The 22,060-nt window shown below is 42.7% G+C and overlaps 1 protein-coding gene across 4 annotated transcripts in view; it reads left to right on the plus strand.

Annotated features, from left to right (window-relative positions):
- Positions 1-384: 384 nt before the first annotated feature.
- LOC140741337 (thyroid hormone receptor alpha) overlaps positions 385-22,060 on the plus strand; it is a 502,247-nt gene continuing 480,571 nt past the window's right edge. For all 4 annotated transcript variants that reach the window (XM_073071448.1, XM_073071435.1, XM_073071445.1 and 1 more), the window contains exon 1: positions 385-583. The gene's annotated coding sequence lies outside the window, so the exon portion shown is untranslated. The remainder of the gene's footprint in view (positions 584-22,060) is intronic.

Raw genomic sequence — 22,060 nt, forward strand, 5'->3', positions numbered from 1 at the left:
GGGCTTTTTGACGAATATTTACCCCCTCAGCAACGGCTCAGCACAGCTTGTTCCTGCTTTGCCTCCAGAGGGCAGTTGTGGTCCTGTTACTGACAGAGCCAGCATGCGCCCAGGTGTTAAAATACTCATGGTATTTCTCCAACAGCTCGGAGCCCGCTAGACCCGCACGTTTCTTCATTGCGTGTTTCGTTTAATCACATCGTAAACAGCCGTCCGATTTAGAATTTAGTGACTGTGTGTGTTTTTTTCCTTAGATAAAATACACATTTGAAGTCATCGAGAGCTCCCGAACAAACGATGGTGTTTGTGTGTGTGTGTGTGTGTGTGTGTATAATGTGTGAGAGAGGAGGCGGAGTCTGGAACCTACTTTCGGTTTGACAGCGAGGAAAGAGAGAGAGATAGAGGGAGAGAGAGAGATCAGGGCAGACAGAAATCAGAGATGAGAAGAAGGGGGAAGGGGAGGGTAAAGAAATAGCTACTATCAGAGGCATAAAATAGCGAGTGAAATTAATCCCCGTCTCTGCACTCTAAAACCTACCAAGTGCGGGAGAAACGGACAAACCGGGAAAGAGAAGAAACTGCGGTAAGACTATAAACATCAACTATCTCCAGATTTGATTTGAACTTGGTGCAAGGATTTAAAATATTTTAGGACAGAATGCTCTAAGTTGTCAGCCGAAATGCAGTCCGCCGAGGTATCCTCTGATGACATTGGAACTTGATATACTGTACTTTATGAGCTTGTTTGTTACATTGTAAAATTCCCTACAGCGGATACTTTTTCTCCCCCGAGTTTGGAGGGTGGGTTGTACTGTCGACGCCTATTTGGAATCAGCGTGCATGTGTGTTTGCGTGCGCTAACTTCAGTATTAATTCAATGTTCTCCAACTGCCAGAACGCTGGTTGGTTTGGAGTTGCGCGATTTTTAACGACCGTGCTTTGTAAACAATATGTAGCGGGCTGTTGTGTACATCCATGAAGGCCCATGTCATCACACGGTCGCGTGCCAAGGCTGGGGAAGCCTTGGGCGAACACTTTGTGTGTGAACGCTTCGGAGGCTGTGGTAGGTACCGGGCTGCCCGCTTGTCCCGGATCTAAAGGCTGGAGAAATGCAGAGTTGATCATTCAGCCTCTGGAAGTGAGAAACATAAACCAGGTTGGGGACTGCAGGCAAGTGTTCAGGTCAAAGGGTTTCACGATCAGAACTAGGCATTTCTCTCTTTTCACGTGCTGATAGACCACATGCTTATTTAGTCTCAGCACTTGTTTTTTTAAAGTAAACTACAACCTCCTGTAGCATTGCGCGCAGCTATTGGAGAAAGCACCACGTTGCAAACAGAGGGCATAATTTCATAAGCTGCACAGTATCAAATGATATGGATATAAACTTGTATAATTATAAGGCCAACATGAGAGTATGATCTTTATGGTCTAATCAGATGCAGCGTGTTATTAAGCCAATTTTCAAGGTCAGTTAGATTACAGTAAAAAATAGCTTTGCCTTTTTTCTTGCAACAATATCTGATTCGGACCCTAGCGTGCATGACAAATGAACAATGACAAGACATATATCAAACATATTAATGGATAGATTATTTATATGGCATTTTGTCATGCTGAAGCAGTTCACTTAATAACAGTGTAGCAGCAGTAAACTGATTTCTGAAGGATACACCTACCCCAACGCCACACACGAACTAAAGAAAGTCATCACCACGGTGTTCAGCCTAAAGTTAGGTCTAATGCTGGGTTGGTCTCTGAGCTTTGAAGGACATGCATGTAAAAGACATAAAACCAGAGAGCTGTGGTCTGGAAGCGAGTCAGACAACTCCTAGTGTCTTGAGACGAACTCACCGGGCGGTGTCTTCACAAAGGTGTATAAACTAGTAACAGGTAACAGGTATATTAAATTTTGAATGCATTAAATGTCAAATTATCTACCAAACACTGTGGCAATTAATATGGCATTTTTAAAGGAACAAAACAACCCGGGGCACTTATCAAGAGTATTAGCAAATAAAAAACTGACAACATTTTAAATAATACTGTAAAGGCACGAGTGGGGGAAACAAAATGCAAAACAAAAAGCAGAAATCTGAAATAAAGCCAGAAAATGCTCGAAATACTCCACAGTTCAAGTAGCTCATGCGGAGAGAGAAGCAGAGTTCTGATGAAGGAGCCTTGATTTTGTTTGTATCTTCACGGGATAGTGGTTTATCTGTTGAATACCACCAACATTAACTGTTTTTATTTCATATTAGTAAAACAAAGTTAAGAATGAGTTTAGGAAGTACTTCATGCATAGAAGGCCAAACAGATGAGTCACAAACAATAAACTCAACTAAGTTTAGAAAATGGTTTGGTTCTGTGATGGAAAGGCTCCGTGAGCAGATGAGTGGGATCAGCATGTCTTTTAAAAGTAATTCACAAGGGATACGGATTAAAAGTTCTCTGCCATTGTTATTATATTAAGACTACAGTTGTCAATTGAAACCGCCAGGCTGGTCATGTGATCACAGTGCTGCTTCTGCCGATTATGCTGCTGACATTCAAATTTGTGCAAAAGAAAATAGAAACTCCGGCGCACAGAGGTAAAACTAACCCCGCACAACGAGAAGTCCAAACAGAAAGAAGTCAGTGCCAAGCTTGAGCAGATAATTTGAAGTTGCAGTGTTTTCTTGGAAATACAAAATGATTCCTAAAAGTAGATCAGCTATTGCTGTGTTGGAAATTCACAGTAAGTTGTGTGCTTTTTGATTGACTTTATTACCATTGCAGCATGTGCTACCTCTCTGGAACGTGTGAAAAAACAAATGGGTGATAAAATTTTTGTTATCGGTGCAATTTGACAAGCTTTGGGCAAGCTGCACTGCAAATTCAATTTTACAAAAATGCGGGAAGTCCAAAACAGAAACTCAGCAAATTTAGCGGCATTTGTAAGAAGAGAAACAAAGGTTTGGATCAATACTCTTGATCAGATCTCCCTTTTCCCCCCTCCAGTATAAAGTTCAAATTTCTATTCATCTTAATTTGTATAATATTTATTACAGGGTAATGGTTTATTTCTTAAACAAAGTAATAGTTATTTTTGTTTGCTTGAATTAAAAGAAACATATACTGTACTTTAGAGAAGTTAGCTGATAATGGTTTTATTAATGAGATTGTCACAAAAGTAAGTTAGTTTTTTAACTAAGCATGTAGCTATATACAATTGAATTGAAATGACTTTGCAAAAAGTAGATTGGAGATTGATTAGTTTCATTATTGATACAGAACTGCACCACCTAGGTATATAATAACAGAATGTTATTTATATTTAAAATATTTTATAAAGTGTGTAACTATGTTTTTACACTGAAGACAAAAGATTAATTAAAAGAGAAAAGAGACTATTCAGGATAGCCTTTAGCAACCACAGTGGGTGTGGTGCATTTTGTGAGCAGGATTGATTCCAGTGCACTGTTTTAGAAACCAGCAGAATGAATAAATCTATACACCCTGTGGTGAACTACATATACCTGTCTGGACAGCTCCTGTGGCTCCTCCCACAGACCCCTGCTGACTGCTCCTGTGGCTCCTCCCACAGACCCCTGTATAAAGGCGATTGAGGCCTGAGCCCGGCCTCATTCTCCAGGATGTAGTGTTGTTCATTCTTCCAGTCAATAAAAGCCGATATCTCGCTTTAGTGACTGCTGGTGCTGGTAATGGGTAGCTGGTGGTGCAAAAGCCCTGTGAAATGGTTTAGGACATTGCTAAAGGAAAAGAGCTTAGAAATTCAATTGGCCAATGCTGTTTTGTGTAGTGAAATCAAATTTTTTTTAAAGAATGAGATATCATAAGGACCATATTGTTGTCACTCCAAAGCACTTTTTTTTACTGGTCATTTTCTGTTGCCAAGCAACCTTGGTACCCAAAAGTGATTTCCCATATGGAAGACTTTACAGGGCAGTGAATTACTTTGTTTTGTGATACCTGCCATTCTCGTATCTGTGGACAACAAAGTACAGTACTCAAATTGCATGGGTGGACTTGAACATCTGTAGAATAATTGGATGCGCTTGGCTTTGAAGCAACCTACAGTCCTCCACCCCACCAGCTACCTGCAGTAGATTTGACATGTCATCTAAAACACTGACAGACTTTCATAGATGCACAGTGGAAAATATTCTGACTGTTTGCTTCAAGGCTTGGTACTGAAACACCAGGGCCCAAAAATGGATAAGTCCGCAAAAAGTGTTAGATACAGCCCAGTCCATCACAGGTAAAGCCCTTCCCCAGCATTGAGCACATCTACAAGGTGTGCTGCCACAAGAAAGCAGCATCCATCGTCAAAGACCCCCACTGTTCAGGCCATGCTCTCTTCTCACTGCTGTCATCAGAAGAGAGGTGCAGGAGCCTTAGGTCCCACACCACCAGGTTCAGGAACAGTTATTACCCCTCAACCATCAGGCTCCTGAACCAGTGTGGATAACTTCACTCACCTCGACACTGAACTGATTCCACAACCTATGGTCTCACTTTCAAGGACACTGCAGCTCATGTTCTCAGTATTATTAATTTAGTTATTTTTTTATTTACAAAAATTGTCTTCTTTTTCAGATCGGTTGTTTGTCAGTCTTTATGTGTAGTTTTTCATAAATTCCATTGTATTTCTTTATTTTCTGTAAATGCCTACAAGAAAGTAAATCTCAAGGTAGTATATGGTGACATATATATGCATTGATAATAAATTTACAGTGAAACTTTGAACTGCTAATTTCAAGAAATATTAAGTCGACTGTGCCAATCTGTGGCTATTTACATACCCCTACGTTCACATTCCCACCTGCTGCTGGTCCTGAACCCTCCACTCAAAATGTAGACTATACTGCCCCATAGCAACCCTACCGCAGGTAATCTGGCCCCATTCACTCTCAGGACAACGTCCCAGCTTTTGATCTCCTGTTCATCCACAGAGTCCAGTTTCCCTCCCACCGCAATATCAATCCTCTGGTTCAATCCCGAACGCCACCAAAACATTGGGTCCCATAGCTTCCTATTACCTTCTTCCTGACTCAGAATGGCATTATGGAGTCACAGAAAAGTACAGCACAGAAACAGGCCTTTCGGCCCATCTAGTCCATGCCAAACCATTTAAACTGCCTACTCCCATCACCTGCACCCAGACCATAGCCCTCCATACCCCTCCCATCCATGTACCTAACTGAACTTCTCTTAAATATTGGAATCAAGCTTGCATGCACTATTTGCTCTGACAGCTCATTCCACACTCTCTTGACCCTCTGAGTGAAGAAATTTCCCCTCATGTTCTCCTTAAACTTTCACCTTTCACCCTTAACCCATGAATTCTACTTGTAGTCCCATCCAACCTCAGTGAATAAAGGCTGCTTGCATTTACCCAGTTATTACCCCTCATAATTTTGCATTCCTCTATCAAATCTCCCTAATATCTTCTACTTTCCAAGGAATAAAGTCCAAACCTATTCAATCTTTCCTTATAACTCAGGTCCTCCAGTCCCGGCAACATCCTTGTAAAATTTCTCTGTACTCTTTCAACCTTATTTGCATCTTTCCTGGAGGGAGGTAGTCTGCAATCTCTCTATAAATTTGTCCCTATAAATCCTGCGGACTGTGCGTAGTCTATAATATAGCCTCATTGATGTGGTTGTACATTTCTTTTCCCTCAGTTCCACCCATAAAGCCTCACTAGACGAATTCTCCTGTTCTGGCACTCTGGCTCCTATCCCCCTGCAACTCTAGTTTAAAACCCCCGTGCAGCACTCTCAAACCTTCCCATTAGGATATTAGTCCCCCTTCAGTACAGATGCACAACATCTCTTCTGTACAGGTTCCCTGGAAGAGGGCCCGATGATCCAAAAATCTGACACCCGCCCTCCTACACCAACTCCTTAGCCACACGTTAAACTGTATAATCTTCCTAGTTCTGGCCTCACTAGCACGTGGCACGCACAGCAATCCTGAGCTCACAACCCTTTAATTCCTTGAACTCACTTTGTAGAACCTCGTCACTCTTCCTGTGACCCGTGTCATTGGTACCTACAAGGACCACAGCCTCTGGCTGTTCACCCACCCACTTGAGAATGCTGAGGACTCGATCCGAGGTATCCCGGACCCTGGCACCCAGGAGGCAACATACCGTCTAGGGGTCTTGTTCTTGTGCACAGAACCTCCTTTCTGTTTGTCTAACTAACAAATCCCCTGTCACTACAGCATGCCTCTTCTCCTCCCTTCCCTTCTGAGTCACAGAGGCAGACTCAGTGCCAGAGACCCAACCACTGTGACCTTCCTCTTCCAGGTAATCCCTCCCACAACAGTATCCTGTTGTTGAGGTGGATGGCCACTCTGCATTGGCTGTATAAACCCTTTCCCCTGCCTGACTCAAATATTCATCTGCTCCGAGACTCAATGCTGCACAATTAGCAGACCCGATAGTAGATGTACTGGAACAGCGGTCACATAGTTCGGTTCCAGGTGAGACCTAACCAATATTTTTAATAATTTCCTGGCATTGATGATGCAGCTTCACAATTTTTGACCATTCCTTCAGCAAGATCTGAAAGGCTTATTTGGACTTCTGAATCAAAAGTCTGCATTGTCTGGAGAAGAGGCAAAAGACTGGGGTACTTCTTGAGAAATGAAATGTTTGCGTGACTTGGCAATGAAAGCAGCATTAACGCTGGGGTCAGAAATAATTTTCTATTTATTTCAAATTTATTGCAAATGTTAGTTCTTAATTGTTCTTTGAACTGAGTGAACTTGCCACATAGCTGCAGGTATGCGGTTAGAGGCCAGGCTAAGGACTAATGGCAGCTTTCCTTCCCTTGAAGGACCTAGTGAACAGAAAGTAAGATGTTCACAAGTATATGCTGGTTAAGTATATGTTTAAGTTCATGTTAATTTATTTTTGAGAGGCATGGAATTCCTGAACATGACACGCCAGGAAGTATTAGTTTGTAAATGCTGTAAAGGAATGCTGTTGAGTGTTGATGGCCGTAAAAGTATGTGCAAACACTCAGTGGTCACTTTATTAGGTACAACTGCACACCTGCTCATTAACATAAATACCTAGTCAGCCAATCATGTGACAGCAACTCAATGCATAAAAGTATGCAGACATGGTCAAGAGGTTCAGTTGTTCAAACCAAACATCAGAATGGAGAAGAAATGTGATCTTAGTGACTTTAACCGTGGGGTGATTGTTGGTGCCCGATGGGGTGGTTTGAGTATCTCAGAAACTGCTGATCTCCTGGGATTTTCATGCACAACAGTCTGTAGGGTTTACGGAGAATGATACGAGAAACAAAAAATAACCCAGTGAGCTGTAGCTTTGTGGGTGAAAATAGCTTGTTAATGAGAGAGGTTAGAGGAGAATGGCCAGACTGGTTCAAGCTGACAGGAAGACAACAATAACTCAAATAACTTCACATTACAACAGTGGTGTGCAGAAGAGCATCCCTGAATGCAAAACACATTGAACCTTGCAGTGTATGGGCTACAGCAGCAGAAGACAACAAACATACACACAGTGGCCTCTTTATTAGGTACAGGAGGTACTTAATAAAGGGCCACTGAATGCATACCTAATATTACCAATCTCATGAAACAGGTCATTGAAATGGTAAAAGTATATATTTGGTAACACTTTGCAAATCAATAGCTGATAAATAACAACGATACTCAAAGTTGGCTGGTTATCATTATAATGGATACATGTTCTGGACAGGGACAGTGAGGAATTGAGAGTTCAATATCCTTGTACCTTGAGGTATGACTGAGAAAAAGCTGGAAGAGCTTCAGTTACTTATTATGAACAAGTAACTGCTGTAGAAGTTGGCATTTTAGGCTGTGCAGTGATGCCGACATACACAGACAGCTTGAGTAACTGTCTTAGTTCATGAAGAATGGGCATTTGGGTTAGATTAAAGAAACATTGAATCTGTGAAGATGTGTTCCAGTGGGAGAGCGACCAAGATATTGGAACCACAATTCCATTTCCATACTTGATTTGAATTTCAAATCATTATCATGATTCCATATCTAAACTTAATGTTGCACTGTTTAAAAGATACATAAGTTCTCACTAAGTGAAACATATCTCAAGCCTTTTGTAGTTACTGCTTAAATACACTCCAGTTTCTTTGGTGTCTCTTGTAAGATTATTCTTATTTTTTTTACAGGATGCTTGTAGGGGTGGATGGGCAGTGGAGAAGATTGATTTGTCTCAGAAATTCGGTTGGGTTAAAAGTGTAAGGAGTTTGAACATTTTCCCCTGAACTCTGCGGGTTTGCTCCGGGTACTTCAGTGTCCTCCCACATTCCGAAACTGTACAGGTCAGGTTAGTAAGTTGTGGGCATGCTCGTGTGGCGCGGGAAGCATGGTCACACTTGCGGGCTGGCCCCCAGCACAGTCCTCAGACTGTGTTGGCTGTTGATGCAAAACGACACATTTCACTGTATGTTTCAATGTACCAGTGACAAATAAAGCTAATCTTATAAAATCTTTATTTTTTATCTTTATGAAAGCAAGGGAAGCTTTTGAAGTAAATTCCCTTTTCTTCCTATGTTTTTCCTTTGGACTTTGCTAGGGCACAGTTCTGCAGGCCGCTGGCATCATCTGGTACCCTGCTTGAAGGAACTATTCTTCCTGTGCAAGTAAATTAATACTGGTAGAAATTGGCATTGCAGCCAATCCTTGCTAAACATTGACAATGTGCACTTGCTAGCAGCAGTCAGTGAATAATACTGAATAAGAATTTTTCTGCATCCTCAAATTTAATGACCATAAGACCATTAGACAAAGGGGCAGAGCCAGGCCATTCAGCCCATCAAGGCTGCTCCATTATTCCATCATGGCTGATTTATTACCCCTCTCAATCTCATTTTCTTGCTTTCTTAACGTAACCTTTTGGCACCCTGACTAACCTCCACTTTAAATACGCCCAATGACTCGGCCTCCACAGCTGCCTGGGGCAATTAATTCCACAGAGTCACCATCCTCTTAGCTAAAGAAATTCCTCCTTATTATGGCTAGGGAATTAAGACGACTTTTAGTGTATTTTAACAGGAACCATAGTACAGTCAAGTGAAGTATAGTAATTTGAAACCTGAAATATTGATGCAGAAGCACAGGCTGAAGACACCACCAGAGCAGTGGGGAATTTAAATTCAAGTAATTTAGTAAGACAGGGATGGAAGCCATAAAATTGCTGGGACATTGTAAAACTCTTCTGGTTCCCTAATGCCCTTCCACATGGAAATCTGCCATCGTTAATTGTCTGGCCTGTATGTAGTCTGTTCTCTGGATCTGCCAATGTCGTTGATTATTGAGTGTCCTGTAAAGTGGCTTAGAAAGTTGCTCCAATCAAGAGCCATTAAGGATGGATGTCAAATCCTGACTTTGTCAGTGATGTCCATGTCCCATGGGATGAACTAAATTCAACCACTCATAACAGATCCTTCTGGCCATCTATTCTGGTGTAATTGAGTATGCTTCAACTCAGATGTGGACTTAAAAACAGAACCACATTGTGCTCTTTTTTTTCCATAGGAGAACATATAGTTGTTTATTATAGCCATAACTGAAAATTTACCAGTGTTGACTCAATTTCCTTAAATAGAACATTTCAGTCCGGTCATCAGTTTGTGAGTGATATTAGTACATTTATCCCTCTGTCTCCAGTATTTTATGGGTTATTTAAATGCAAGTGCAAGATTCAAGTTTCAAGATTTAAGTTTATTTGTCATGTGCACATCAAAACATACAGTGAAATGCGTCATTTGTGTTAACAACCAACACATCTGAGAGTGTGCTATGGGCAGCCCGCAAGTTTTCGTGCCAACGTAGCATGCCCACAATGTTCGGCAGAACAACACAGAACACAAAAAAAAACAATAAGAGCAAAGACATGCCCTGTTCCTCCCTCCCACGCACGCCCATACATAGTCCTTTAACCCCAGGACAGGCCTCCAGCTCCACCCTTGAGCGGACACTGACTCTTATTCGAGATTGTTTAAGGTCATTTCCAGTACAGAAGTGTAAAGGAGAGCAAAATAATTGTTATTCCAGATCTGATGCAGCACAAAAAGCCACACAGTAAGATAAAGAACATAATAATACAAAGAACACAATAAATATAAATGCATAAAATAGCTTAGATTGTCTGTATGTCCATAAAGTGACACTGGGCACAGGAGTGTCTGTACATAAGGTGACTCTGACAGGAAATGATAAATCAGTCGTGGTGGGGGTGAGTTAGTGGGTGGATGTGTTGATCAGCTTTACTGCTTGTGGAAAGTAACTGTTTTTGGGTCTGGTGATCCGGGCATGGATGCTATGTAGCCTCCTCCCTGATGGGAGTGGGGCAAAGAGTCCACGAGCAGGGTAGATGGGGTCCTTCATGATGTTCGCTGGCACCTTTCTGTGCATATGTCCTCGATGGTGGGTAAGCTAATGATGGTGATGCATTGGGCTGTTTTGACTATCCACAGTAGAGCCTTGCTGCCCACTGCAGTGCAGTTTCTGTACCACACAGTGATGCAGCATGTTAGGATGCTCTCTACTGCACATCTGGAGAATGACGTGAGTATATAGTTCAGATTTCTTCCACCTCCTCAGAAAATAGTGGTGTTGGTGAGCTTTCTTGATTGTCTAGAGCAGCCCTTCTCAACCTTTTTGCCCTGGAGCAACCCTTGTTATAATTTTCAGGTCTCAGGAAACCCCTGCATAAAAATTATCATATCTAGAGCTCAGAGTACATTAGTGTGATCAGTAAGTTGTAGATATAATAATCCAAAAATAATTGTCAATGCTCTTTTGAGTAGAGAATGAATTTTTAGCTAACCTTTCTTGGAAAAGAAACAGATAGTTTAGCTTACCTTTCTTGAAATTAAACTTTCTTTCTCTTTCATAAATTTTAAAAACTCATAAGGTAAACATAATAAATTTCTCAACTCTGGGTTGAACTTGAGATAAGCACACACAAATTTCACCTTCAATTGAAGTGAGATGATTTCTATCCTTGCTCTTGATGTTTGTTAAACAAGCAAAAGCTTGCTCACACATGTAAGAAGTTGGAAACTGCAGCAAAACATTCATTGCCTTCATATGAATGGCAGGATACTCGTCTTTCACAGAAATCCAGATCTTATCCAGGGGCAGGTCAGTAAATCTCATCTTGAGTGCATGATCAGAGTGAAGCTCATAAAGTCCTTGAACTTCTCTCAAAGTCAAGTTCTCAGGCTGAGCAGAAGGTTCAGAGAAAGGGTCCCTCACCCAGTCCTACGCTTGTGTTGAAAGGGAGAAAAAATACTGATCAATTTTTTTCTACAGTTCTTCCGGGTGGTTTTCAATAAGACTCGAGACTTTCTGATATCCTTCCTCACTCTCAAGCCCAAACAGCAGTGGAAACATTTTAAGATTCCCTTTTGCAGCATGATTTTTCCAAAGATTCAGTTTCCTTTTAAATCCAAGAATCTTGTCACTTGAAGTCAAAATATTTTCTCCAGGACTTTGCAGAGACTTGTTCAACTGGTCCATATGATGAAAAATGTCTGCTAAGTAGGCTGGTTTCTGCAGCTGTTCTTCATCTCAAAACACTTAGCAAAATCTGGCCTACTATTTTAGAAACATAGAAACATAGAAAACTTACAGCTCAATACAGGCCCTTCGGCCCACAAAGCTGTGCCGAACATATCCTTACCTGAGAAATTACCTAGGGTTACCCATAGCCCTCTATTTTTCGAAGCTCCATATACCTGTCCAGGAGTTTCTTAAAAGACCCTATTGTATCCGCCTCCACCACCGTTGCCGCCAGTCCGTTCCACGCACTCACCACTCTCTGCGTAAAAAACTTACCCCTGACATCTCCTCTGAACCTACTTCCAAGCACCTTAAAACTGTGCCCTCTCGTGCTAGCCCTGGGAAAAAGCCTCTGACTATCCACACGATCAATGCCTCTCATCATCTTATACACCTCTATCAGGTCATCTCTCATCCTCCTTCGCTCCAAGGAGAAAAGGCCGAGTTCACTCAACCTGTTTTCATAAGGGATGCCCCCCAATCCAGGCAACAGCCTTGTAAATTTCCTCTGCACCCTTTCTATGGTTTCCACATTCTTCCTGTAGTGAGGCAACCAGAACTGAGCACAGTACTCCAAGTGGGGTCTGACCAGGGTCCTATATAGCTGCAACATTACCTCTCGGCTTCTAAACTCAATTACACAATTGATGAAGGCCAATGCACTGTATGCTTTCTTAACCACAGAGACAACCTGCGCAGCAGCTTTGAGTGTCCTATGGACTAGGACCCCAAGATCCCTCTGATCCTCCACACTGCCAAGAGTCTTACCATTAATACTATATTCTATCAACATATTTGACCAACCAAAATGAACCACCTCACAATTATCTGGGTTGAACTCCGTCTGCCACTTCTCAGCTCAGTTTTGTATCCTATCAATGTCCCGCTGTAACCTCTGACAGCCCTCCACACTATCTACAACACCTCCAACCTTTGTGTCATCAGCAAATTTACTAACCCATCCCTCCACTTCTTCATCCAGGTCATTTATAAAAATCACAAAGAGTAGGGGTCCCAGAACAGATCCCTGAGGCACACCACTGGTCACCGACCTCCATGCAAAATATGACCCGTCTACAACCACTCTTTGCCTTCTGTGGGCAAGCTAGTTCTGTATCAATAAGCCTTGCATGGGGTACCTTGTCAAATGCCTTGCTGAAATCCATAAACACTACATCCACTGCTCTACCTTCATCAATGTGTTTAGTCACATCCTCAAAAAATTCAATCAGGCTCGTAAGGCACGACCTGCCTTTAACAAAGCCATGCTGACTATTCCTAATCATATTACGCCTCTCCAAATGTTCATAAATCCTGCCTCTCAGGATCTTCTCCATCAACTTACCAACCACTGAAGTAAGATTCGCTGGCCTATTATTTTCTTGAAAGTACTCCTGCAGTTCACCATTCAGCTCAAACACCCTGTTGAGGTCTCTCCCTCTGCTAAGCCACTGGATTTCTGTATGTAGCAGGAGATTAGTATACTCTTTATCCAGGTTTTCACACAGTTTTTTAAAACATTCTGAAGTGAACTGGTCTTAAAACTTGCTTCCTGATCTTTTTACTGCCTGTGACTTTATTTTCAAAAGCTTTACTCTGTTTGTTTTGATCAACACTTTTACGTGTCACATGGCTGTGATTTGTAGTTATGTGTCTTTTCAGTTTTGCTGGAGCCATTGCTGTATTTGTAGGTTGTTTGCCACAGACGAGGCACAATGGAATCGGACAAGTGGGATCACCCGTCCATGTGAAACCCATCGATAAGTAGCTTTCATTGTAAAGATATGGTACCAGCTGATTACTTTAGTCCCACCCACTCACTGCTTTTGTCTCCAGGACCCAGGAGAGGCTGGCAGACTTCCGGGGCAACAGGAGGCATTGGGTCTCTGCTGTGGTCCTGAATCTTCCAGTTGAAGAGGGTAGTCAGGTGTGTGTGTGTGTGTGTGTGTGTGTGTGTGTGTGTGTGTGTGTGTGTGTGTGTGTGTGTGTGTGTGTGTGTGTGTGTGTGTGTGTGTGTGTGTGTGTGTGTGTGTGCAAGCGCGCGCATGCACCCTGCTCCCTGCTAACAGCTCCCCGCCTCAGGACCCTGCAGATATACCTGCATAGCGACCACACCCCGAGATGGCACGCGCTGGTGACACACTTTCTCCGCCGGGGACACTGCCTGCAGGAGGGCACGCGGCTTCCAGCGAACAGCATCGGCCACGTCGCTTTGAGGGAACTGCCTCGCTTTTACCGAGAGTTGTTGAGAGTATGGGGTGTATGGGGTGAGAGTATGGAGTATGTCTCATCTAGACAGGGTGCTCCCGCGCTGGTGGGGGACGTGCTCTAGCTTCGAGGGGGACTAGTCTCCATCCTGACACGGTGGGTGTTGAGGGGGTTCAGGGAAGTGGAGGGGTTCCAGCTGCACCACCACAATCTGATGGGCTGGGAGTGCTCGTTGGACCCAGGCCTCGGGATACCACACGGGAGAGGGTCCTGCACAACGTGAGCTCTCTCACGGGAATGCCTGCCGTGCCCTTCCTTGATGCTCCAAAGAGCTTCTTGTACAGGCTGCTCTTGCCCACCCTTCACTTCCTTGCCTTCGTCTGTCGAGCAGACTCACCTTGGCGATCTGTTTTACCACCTGGCGGCAGAGAAGGTCCCTAGTGGAAACCTCTTTATGCAGGAGTCCTTCCCCTGTACACTGGGGACCTGGTGTGGAAGGTGTTGCATTGGGCAATAGGCTTTTAAGCAGGTTCACTGACACCCGGTCCACCTGTCCATTCTGTGGCCGGGAGGAGTCGGTGTACCACGCTGATATGGAGTGTGAGAGGTTGCAGCCCCTGTTTGAGTATCTGAAGCAGCTGCCGCTCAGGCTCTGGTCGCACTTCAGCCCTGCGCTCCTTATATACGGACACCCAGTACAGAAGGGAGCGGGTCGCCAGCAAGATGGGCAGAAAGTCAAGGGCTCGGCCAGGGCCAAGTGCCTGCCCCTCTTTCGAGGATATACTGGTGCCCGGCTCTCCTTGGAGAGGGCGCATGTGGTCATGGTGGATACAGTGGGGGATTTCCAGGAGTTGTGGGCTCCCCCAGGGAACTGACTGTTTTATAGAAAGTAGTAATCATATTTTAATTTGAATTTATTCACTGTCTTGTAAATACTTAATGTTTGTACTTTCGTATATTTGTTGTAGTTTTGTAAAGGAAAGACTGACTTTTTTCTGTCTGTTGTTGCACTAGTGCAGTGAAATGATTCAGAAGATTGTAATTCTTCATCATTAACCTCATCAGAGCTGTCCGTAGACCTAGACCTGGAATCCTCTTCCATCTCACAAGGCCGCTTCAAAAATCGCCACACAGGACTGTCTTTAGAATGAAAATTTCCCTCCAATCTTCTGCTACACTGGCAGAGTTTGTTCATTCCCGTAAGTTACTTGGTGGCAGGTAAGGGAAAGTTGGGAGAGGTAATTCAGGAGGAAGAGGCTGACATTACAGCCCAAGTTGGGTGACTCTATTCATTGCTCAGAAAATGCACTTCACACTCCTCATCAGCCTACCGTCCTCCCCTCCATGCAATACAGTGCTCACCAATTATCAACAGCCTCCCCTCCCTAGCTCGTGTTAAAAACTGAGAATGGACTCAAGCAAATAAACACGGTCCTACTGCACACTGGGCCGTGAGACCTGTAACAAGATTGCCAACGGGGCTGCTCGGTCACTGCCCACCGCTGCAAGTGTTAGCATCATGCATTGCACAAAGTTCAAAAACCTATGTTTATATTTTTTCATCACAATCTATCATGGAGCCCTAGCAACTTCTCACGGAACCCTGGTTGAGAAACCCTGGTCTAGAAAGTGTGCTTGGACCATGAGAGGTTGTGTGAGATGTGCACTCCCAGGAGTTTGAAACTGCTCGCAGTTTCCACTGCTGTGCCATCGATGTAAAGAGGGATGTGAGTGCTGCGTGTTCTCCTGAAGTCGATAACCATCTTTTTGATGTTGAGGAAGAGGTTGTTTGTCGGGCCTACAGACACCAGTTTCAAAGCTGATTTCAATATGTAGTTTCCTGTTGTATTGGATACTTCATACTAAAGTCCCCTTGGAACGCTGTGCCATTTAAGTTCCTCAGCCTTAAGTCCAACATTATCATTTGCCCACCATACCTCAATTTCCTCCAGGTCTGAAAACCAATTGATCTCATGTTGAATATATTCAAACACTGAGTACCTGCAGTGTCTGGAGTTGTAATTCCAAGGACTAATCAAAGTAACATTTTGTCTCTTCTGCTGTAATGGTTCTCTTATCTGCTAAAGGTGAATTCTCTTATCTCTCAGCCTACCTCTTTATGGTCTTTACACATTATTTATCTGCCTGCACTGCACTTTTTCTGTAGCTGCGACACTATATTCTGCATTGTATTTTCTTCTGCTCCCTTGGTGTATTTATGAATGGCATGATCTGCCTGGGTAATGTGCAAACAACAGTTTTTCACTGTAACTTGGTATATATGACAACAGTGAACAAATAATAATAAACTCTAATAGTGACATTCTTAAGAAGCCTCACATTTATAGAAAGCTGCATTATAGCAGAATAGGCTGTAATTGCCTTCAAAGATTTAAATGGCTTTCCTGATCACAATCATGCCTTAACCACATAATGCAAATAGTCCATCAATCATGTGGAAACAAGCATTATTGCAGAGGTAGCTATACTCCGAATGGTGGAAATAAAACTATAAGTGGAAATGCTGGAAACACCCAACAGATCTGTGAGAAACATGAATTGATTTTTCAGATTAGCAATTATACATTTGCATGAAATGTTGGTTTATTTTCTCTTTACACAGGTTCTGCCAGGGATATCTAGCATTTCCAGAATTCTCCGTTTTCTCCTCAGCTCAGTTTGACATATGAGGAGTGTTCAGAGGTCAAGTTTAATGTCAGCGAAATGTATACAATATACATCCTGAAATGCTATTTCTTTGCAAAACATCCACGAAAACAGAGAAATGCCCCAAAGAATGAATGACAGTTAAACATGAGAACCCCAAAGTGCCCACCAGCTGCCCCCTCTGGCACGTAAGCAGCAGCGAGCAATGATCCCCCTCCCCCCACCAGCAAAAATAAACGTGCATTGGTACAATCATCAAGCCCAAGCATGTGCTAAGCATAGCAAAGACACAGACCAAAGCTACCCCAAAGGCTTTGTATTTCATCCAAAATTTGACAACCCACAGGTTCTCTCTCCCTGGTAAGGGAGAGGGAGGTGTCCCCCAGTGTTTGATGGTTCTAGGGCTGTACTCGCCGGAGTTGAGAAGAATGAGAAGGATTTCATCACATCTTGAAAAGCCCAGATAGAATGTATGTGGAGAGGATGCTTCCTATAGTGCTGGAGTCTAGGACCTCAGGGCACAGCATAAGAATGAAGGATGTCCCTTTACAACAGGGATGAGGAGGAATTTCTTTAGCCAGAGGGTGGTGAATCTGTGGAATTCATTACCACAGACAGCTGAAGAGGCCAAGTCACTGGTATATTGGCATGGAGGTTGTTAGGTACTTGATTAGTATTGATGTCAAAGGTTACGGGGAGAAGGCAGGAAAACGGGGTTGAGAGGCATAATAAATCAGGCATGGTGGAATGGCAGAGCAGGCTCAATGGGCCAAATGGTCCAATTCTGCTCCTATTCTTACGGTCTTCTTGTCTGAATTGAGGGATTGCTTTTAAATTCAAAAGAGGTCTACTGCCAGGAGTAATTTCAAATAAGAGCTTGTAAATTTGGTTTACTTCTAAAACCTGTCATTCCAAATGTGGCATCTGTTGCATTTTGGCATTCATCCTCTTTTATCTAAGGATAGGACTTACAAGGTTTTACACTCTCCTATGAATATTATTAACCATTCTTGATTACATCCCCTGAAAATGCTGGAGAAACTTTGCAGCTGTGGAACATGAAAGAGAGCTAAAATAGTCTTCTCTTTGTCAGAGTGAGTAAAGAAAGTAAGTTACGGTAGTTTAAATTATAGAGAGCATGTGAATTGACAAAGAGAATACCTTTGTCTAGGATCCTGCCAGGATTACAGGGTATGTGCTACAAGAAGAGGTTAGACAAATTAGGGTTGTTTTCTCTGGAACAGCAGAAGCTGAAGGGAGCCCTGACAGAAGTTAATAAAATTATGAGAGGTTAAGATGGTGTAAACAGGTGTTACTTTTTTCCCAGAATTGAAATGTCAAATTCTAGAGGGCTTGTATTTAAGGCGAGAGGGCGAAAGGCTCAAAGGAGATGTATGGGGCAGGTTTTCTACACAGAGTTGCGGATGCCTGGAAAGTGTTGCTAAGGGTAGTGGCAGAGACAGATGCAGTAGAGGCATTTAAGAGGGTCTTAGATACATGAATATGCAGAGAATGGAAGGATATGGACTATGTGCAGGTAGAAGGTTTGACTATTATCAGTATAACATTTTGGGCCAAAGAGCCTGTTCCCATGTTCTATCTCTGATAGGTTAATGCCCAGGTTGTTGTAGTGAGAAAGTGTTGGTGAAGTCATCTAGTTGAAAAGTCCCGGAGGGCCAAAGAATATAAGCAAACTGACAAATTACTACTGTGAACATAAGCAAACTGACATGTAACTGCTGTGAAACACAGAGCTATGGGAAAAGATCAACAGGTCAGGCTGTGTTAATGGAGAGAGAGAAGCTAAGTCAATATTACTGATGGATACCCTGCAGTGGAAACGGCCAGTTCTTTCACAAACAAAGAAAGCAAACAAAGACGTTGTTCAATTCAATATTGAATCCAAAAAGTGCCAGAAATAAAAATGAGGTGCTGTTTGAGGATTGCATTTGTTATCCATTTCATCTTTCCCTTGCAAAGTTGGCAGAGATCTACTTACTTGAACTGCCTGAAGCAATTTGGCACAACAGCATGGTTTGCTAGGCCACTTCAAAGCCAACCACATTGCTGTAGGCTCGGTGGTACCTGGTGAGGGGAGAGTTGTGAACCATTACAGAAGCCAGTGGAGTTCTATCATAATCAAACACTTTTTAAAATGTCAGATGTACTTAATTAATGGAGTTTAAGTTCTTCAGCTGCATTAGTGGGATGAGAATCCATCTCTCCAAATCATAAACCTTGGTTTATCGGATCAGTACCCGCTACCCAAGATCGCAAGTAATTGTAGTGAATGGTGAATGCAGCCCAGTCATCCTCTCCTTTGAATCTGTCTATACTTCCCAATGCCTCGGGAAGGCAGCCGACAAATTCAGAGACTCCTTTCACCCTGGATGTTCTTCCTTCTCCCTCTTCCTGTCAGACAGAAGATGTAAAATCTTGAGCACATTTACCACCAGGCTCAAGGACAATTTCTATCCGACTGAGACTCTTGAATTGACCTCTCATACACTAAAAGATGAACTATCGAGCTCTTGATCTCCCAATCAATCTTAATGTGGTCCATGCACTTCATGTGTATATTTGCACTGCATTTACTGCAATGTTATTCTGTATTCTGTTTTCCTTCATGACCTCGAGCCATTTTAGTATGGCATGATCTGCCTGGATGGCGTGTAAATAGAAGTTTTTCATTGTAATTAGGTACATGTGATGATAATAAACTAATGCCTGCACATAAGCATTGTGATTCATCAATGCACAGATTTCTTCAATGCAGTAAGCCAAGCCCCCAAAGAGGAGCCACAGGGGTGACTAGTTGATGGCAGGTGATCTCTCAAGAATTGTGTTGATTCTTTTTACATTGGGTCAAGATTTCCGAATTTTTTCAGTCCCCTGGAATATTTATCAGTTGGTCAGATTGTTCAAAGGAGAATGAAATAGCTTCCAAACATGGAATAATGGAAATAAAGACTTTTTAAAAAATCATTAACGGTAACACTTCTCATGAAGATATTCTCACAGTGCTATTGGGTAGGAAGCTCTGGAATTTGGGCTGGTAGTGAAGGATTTTTCAGGCCAGGATGGGGTGTGACTGGAAATGTACCAGTAGTGCCTCCTACCCTTGTTCATGATGGTGTATGTCATGACCTCAGAATGTGTTGCCAGCAAAACCTTGTCATCGTGCTCCAATGGATGGGAGCCTATGGTTAACATGGTGGATAAGCTGTCAATCAAGTGGGCTGTTTTGTCCTTGATTATGTCGAGCTACTGTATTTGAGTGTTATTGCCACTTTATTGTCTGATCAGAAGGAGGGTAGTTCCATACACTCCTGATTTGTGCCTTATTGATGTTTGACTTCTCTTGGAAAAAGTACAAGTGTTTCCTGTCACTTTTGGAAAATTACTTTTAAGTATGTTTTCGGATTCAGATTCAATTATTTATCACATGAACCTCAAAACATACAGTGAAATGCACCATTTGCATTAGTAACCAACACAACCTAAGGATGTGCTGGGGGCATTCCTCGAGTGTCGTTATGCATTTCAGCACCAATGTAGTATTCCATGTTCACAGAACACGTAAGCAACAACAACAGCAGAACAACAGCAACAAAACAACCACAGCAAAACAAGCCCTTTACCTTTCTCCCACCTACCCATGCACACAATGCAGACGTTCTTCTAACCCCAGGACAAGCCAACGCACAGCCAATTTGACCACTGCCAGAACTCAAATAGCAATGATGTCCAGCTGGTCTAAGAACAAGAACAGAGCTAGGTCACATTAACAGCTTCAGCAACAAAACACAACAATCTTAAATAGATTCTGAGATTGACCCAGTATTACTGCAAACATTCCCTGTGGTTGAGCACAACTTTTAATTAAACAGCAAATGTAAGATTCTCTCAAAAGACAGCAAACAGATGGATCACGAATTATCCACAACATCCTCCGAGGCTTCTGTTTATTTAGTGCACAGGAGAAGCCTTTATGACTTCATTCAAATAAATGAACATTCTTTGTGGCCTGACACTAGAACATGTTGCCTCAAATTAATCTTCATTTCTGCTTATTGTACCATTTTGGTGATAAACTATTGCCAAATGGATCCAATTTTTTGCAGTGGTACCAAGGAACATTCTGTGTAACTAGGTGCAGAAGATGAGCTGCCGGATGAACTCAGCAGGTCAGGCAGCATCAGCAGAGGGAAATGGACAATCGACATTTTTGGAGACACAACAGATTGCGCAGATGCTGAAAGTCTGGAGCGACACAAGAAAATTCTGGAGAAATACAGCACGCCAGGCAGCATCTGTGCAGGGAAATGAATCACCAACATTTCAGGCTGAAACCCTTCGTCTGCTGCTACCTGACCTGCTCATTTCTTCCTGCATTTTTTTTGTGTGCATTGTTTCATGTTTGTTGTTGAAACTCTTCATCTGGACTGCAAAAGCAGGTGGGAGATGCTCAGTATAAAGAGGTGAGCCAGAGGGGTAGGGCAAGAGCTGGCAAGTGAAGAGTGGTTCCAGGTGGGAAGGGGTTGATTGATAGATGGGTTGGGGTGGGACCAAGCAATAGAACATATTATGTCAAATCAATTTTCATTTCTGCAAGTTGAACTAGTTTGCTGGTAAGCTGGATCCAATTTTTTTTGCAATGGTGCCAACTCTATGGATCTTCGATAAAAGGAGTCACTTGAGTAATGGATCGAGATCTGATGATCTGAAGACTGCTGGGCGGAAGATCGGAGGGCAGAGCTGTCGCATCAGCTGAAGGCTGAGAGGACTCCCCTCAACAAATAAATAATTGAGTGAAAGGGATGTCCTTGAGACAAATTCCCACTTCTGGGCCCTGACTTACTGCTGCAGAGAGAGCTTCAAAGAAATATTGTGCAGAGAATAACGTCATGAGGTGCATGTCTGATATAAAAAAGATACCATTGGCACAAGTCCAATTTTGCAATCAGAAGTGACTAGTCACATTGCCAGAGTAACAGTATTTCCATACAATAGTGCTGTCCATGAGGCTGTTTGATGGGGACATGAATATGCAGGGATGGAGGGCTGTGGATCATGTGGAAACGGAAGGGATTAGTTTAAGATGGCATCATGCTCAGCACAGACATCGTGGGCCGAAGGGCCTGTTCCTTTGTTGTACTCTGAATGTTTTAGGTTTGAAACTTTTGATTGTAATTGTGGTCAAGAATTGAACAAGCAAAATCAATTTTTATACATGTACCTCTGGTATAAAAAGTCCACATGTTCCAAGCCCCTGATCTCCAATGGGATGTCCCACACTACTGGGGTTATAGATCAACTTGTGGTAAAAGGTACTCAGCTCCGGCTTGCTCTTGTCATTATACCACCTAAGTAAAATGCCTTAACTTTCAAGGGATGCTGACGTTTAGAATTTGACATTATTTAGGTCACTCAGTGTTTACTGCATTTGACTCTGACAACTGGAATTAAACAGATTACAACAGAGATTAATCTGGTCAGATAGTCTTAAGTACCTGTTGATAAGTATTTTTTGTCAAGCAAGGAGAATGTTTAATCTTTTTGGAAAATTTCAAAATTCTGAACAAAT

This window comes from Hemitrygon akajei, chromosome 18 (assembly GCF_048418815.1).
Source record: "Hemitrygon akajei chromosome 18, sHemAka1.3, whole genome shotgun sequence".
NCBI lineage: Eukaryota > Metazoa > Chordata > Chondrichthyes > Myliobatiformes > Dasyatidae > Hemitrygon > Hemitrygon akajei.